The sequence below is a fragment of the Panthera leo genome, chromosome B2 (assembly GCF_018350215.1).
Source record: "Panthera leo isolate Ple1 chromosome B2, P.leo_Ple1_pat1.1, whole genome shotgun sequence".
Lineage (NCBI taxonomy): Eukaryota > Metazoa > Chordata > Mammalia > Carnivora > Felidae > Panthera > Panthera leo.
This window is the reverse complement of record NC_056683.1, coordinates 50,232,479-50,236,358: the sequence shown is the minus strand read 5'-3', so window position 1 is coordinate 50,236,358 and position 3,880 is coordinate 50,232,479.

Here is a 3,880-nt window from a genome sequence, read left to right as displayed (position 1 = left end):
GCTCTTTATTCTGTTCCACTGGTCTGTGTGTCTACTTTTGTGCCAGTACAATATTGCTTTGATTATTAAAGCTTTGTAGTAGATCTTGAGATCTGGGGTTGTGATACTTACATCTTTGTTCTTCTTTTCATGATTGCTTTGGCTATTTAGAGTCTTCTTTGGTTCCATACAAATTTTAGAATTATTTGTTCTAGTTCTGTGAAAAATACTATTGGTATTTTGATAGGAATTTCATTGAATCTATAGATTTCTTTGGGTAGTATGAACATTTCAACAATACTAATTCTTCTAATCCATGAGCATGGGATATCTTTCCATTTGTGTCATCTTTAATTTCTTTCATCAGTGCTTTACAGTTTTCAGAGTACAGGACTTTTACCTCCTTGGTTAAGTTTATTCCTAGGTATTTATTATTTTGGGTGTAGTTGTGAATTAAATTGTTTTCTTAATTTCTCTTTCTGCTACTTCATTATTAGTATATGGAAACACAAGCAATTTCTGTGTGTTAATTTTGTATCCTGCAACTTTACTGAATTCATTTATTAACTCTAATAGTTATTTGGTGGAGTCTTTTGTTTTATTATGTATAGTATCATATCATGTGCAAATAGTGACAGTTTTTGTTGTTGTCATTTTAAATGGTGACAGTTTCACTTCTTCTTTGTCAATTTGGATGACTCCTTTTTTCTTTTTCTTGTCTGATTGCTATGCTAGGACTTTAAGTACTATGCTGGATAAAATTACCAAGGGTGAATGTCCTTGTCTTGTTCCTGTTCTTAGAGAAAAAGCTCTCATTTTTCACTATTGAACATGATGTTAACTTTGGGTTTGTTACATGTGGCCTTTATTATGTTGAGATGTGTTACCTCTAAACCCACTTTGGTGAGAGTTTTTATCATAAACAGATGTCGAATTTTGTCAAGTACTTTTTCTGCATCCACTGAGATGATCATGTGGTTTCATTCTTGGTTTTGTTGATGTTGTGTATCACATTGATTAATTTGTGAATATTGAACCATCTTTGCATCCCCAGAATAAATCCCATTTGATCATGGTGAAAGATCCATTTAATGTATTGTCGAATGTGGTTTGCTAATATTTTGCTGGGGATTTTTGCATCTATGTTCATCAGGGATATTGGCTTTTATTTTCTTTTCTTTTTTTTTTAGTGTCTTTGGTTTTGGTTCTAGGGTAATGCTGGCCTCATAGAATGCATTTGGAAGCTTTTCTTTCTTCTTCTTTTTTTTTCAATAGTTTGAGGAGAATAGATGTTAACTCTCCCTTAAATGTTTGGTAGAATTCACTTGTGGATCCATTTAGTCCTGGACTTTTGTTTGTTGGGAGCTTTTTGATAACCAATTCAATTTCATTACTGATAACCAGCCTGTTTAGATTTCCTATTTCTTCCTGATTCAATTTTGGAAGATTGTATGTTTCTAGGAATTTATCCATTTCTTAAGTTTTCCAATTTGTTGGCATATAATTTTTCATAGTAGTGTCACAATCCTTTGTATTTCTGTGGTGTCAGTTTTACCTTCCCTCTTTTGTTTCTGAGTTCATTTTTTTTGTATCCTCTCTTTTTCTTGATGAATCTAGCTAAAGGTTTTTCAATTTTGTTTCTTTTGAAAGAGCCAGCTCTTGGTTTCATTGATCTTTTCTATTGTTTGTTTGTTTGTTAATTTAATTTTATTTTTAATAAATTTTCATTTTTTTAATTTTTTTTTAAATTTTTTTTAACGTTTATTTGTTTTTGAGACAGAGAAAGACAGAGCATGAACAGGGGAGGAGCAGAGAGAGAGGGAGACACAGAATCTGAAACAGGCTCCAGGCTCTGAGCTGTCAGCACAGAGCCCGACGTGGGGCTCGAACTCACGGACCGTGAGATCATGACCTGAGCCGAAGTCGGACACTTAACCGACCAAGCCACCCAGGCGCCCCTCATTTTTTAAATTTTTAATGTTTTTTATTTATTTTTGAGAGAGAGATTGAAAAAGACAGACAGCATGAGCAGGGGAGGGGCAGAGAGAGAGGGAGACACAGAATTTGAAGACAGGCTCCAGGCTCTGAGCTGTCAGCACAGAGCCCATCACGGGTCTGGAACTCATGAACCATGAGATCATGACCTGAGCAGAAGTCAGACACTTAACTGACTGAGCCACCCAGGCACCCCTGTTTTTTTAATTTTAGAGAGAGAACACGTGTGAACAGGGGAGAGGGACAGAGAGGGAGAGAGAGAGAGAATCTTAAGCAGACTCCACACCCAGCATCACGCCCAACGCGGGGCTCAACCCCATGACCCCAAGATCATGACCTGAGCCAAAATTAAGAGTTGGAGGTTCAGCTGACTGAGCCACCCAGATGCCCCTCTGTTGTTTGTTTTTTTGGTCTCTATTTCATGTACTTCTGCTCTGATCTTTATTATTCTCTTCCTTCTACTAACCCTGGGTTTTGTTTATTCTCCCTTTTCTAGTTCCTTTAGGTATGAAGTTAGATTGAGATTTTTCTTGTTTCTTTTTGCCCTTTAAAATTTTTTTATGTTTATTTTTGAGAAAGAGAGCAAGACAGAGTGCAAGTGGGGGAGGGGGGCAGAAAGAGTAGGAGACACAGAATCTGAAGCATGCTCTAGGCTCTGAGCTGACAGCATAGAGCCTGATGTGGGGCTCGAACCCACAAACTGCAAGATCATACCTGAGCTAAAGTCAGACGCTTAACCAACTGAGCCACACAGGAGCCCCAGATTTTTCTTGTTTCTTGAGGTAAGCCTGTATCACTATAAATTTTTCTCTTATAACTGCTTTAACAAAGATTTTGGAGAGTTGTGTTTTCATTTTCATTTTTCACTGGGTATTTTTTAAATTTCCTCTTTGATATTTTCATTGGCTATTGGCTATTTAGTAGCATGTTGTTCAGTCTCCATGTATTTGTGCCTTTTTTTAAAAAAAAAGTTTTTTTTTAAGACAGTCTCTTTAGCAAATGGTGCTGGGAGAACTGGACAGCAACGTGCAGAAGAATGAAACTAGACCACTTTCTTACATCATACACAAAAATAAACTCAAAATGGATGAAAGACCTAGATGTGAGACAGGAAACCATCAAAACCCTAGAGGAGAAAGCAGGGCAACAACCTCTTTGACCTCATCCGCAGCAATTTCTTACTCGACCATATCCAAAGGCAAGGGATTTAAAAGCAAAAATGAATTATTGGGACCTCATCAAGATAAAAAGCTTCTGCACTGTGAAGGAAACAATCAACAAAACTAAAAGGCAACCAATGGAATGGGAAAGGATATTTGCAAATGACATATCAGATAAAGGGCTAGTATCCAGAATCTATAAAGAACTCACCAAACTCAATACCCGAAAAACAAATAATCCAGTGAAGAAATGGGCAGAAGACATGTATAGATACTTTTCCAAAGAAGACATCCAGATGGCCAACAAACACAAGAAAAGATGCTCAAAGTTACTCATCATCAGGGAAATACAAATCAAAACCACAATGAGATACCACCTCACACCAGTCAGAGTGGCTAAAATTAACAACTCAAGAAACAACAGATGCTGGCAAGGATGTGGAGAAATGGGAACCCTCTTGCACTGTTGGTGAGAATGCAACCTGGTGCAGCCTGCAATGATGTGGAGGTTCCTCAAAAAATTAAAAATAGATCTACCCCATGACCCAGCATTAGCACTCCTAGGAATTTACCCAAGGGATACAGGAGTGCTGATGCATAGGGGCACTTGTACCCCAATGTTTATAGCAGCACTTTCAACAATAGCCAAATTATGGAAAGAGTTAAATGCCCATCAAATGATGAATGGATAAAGAAGATGTGGTTTATATATACAATGGAACACTACTTGACAATGAGAAAGAATG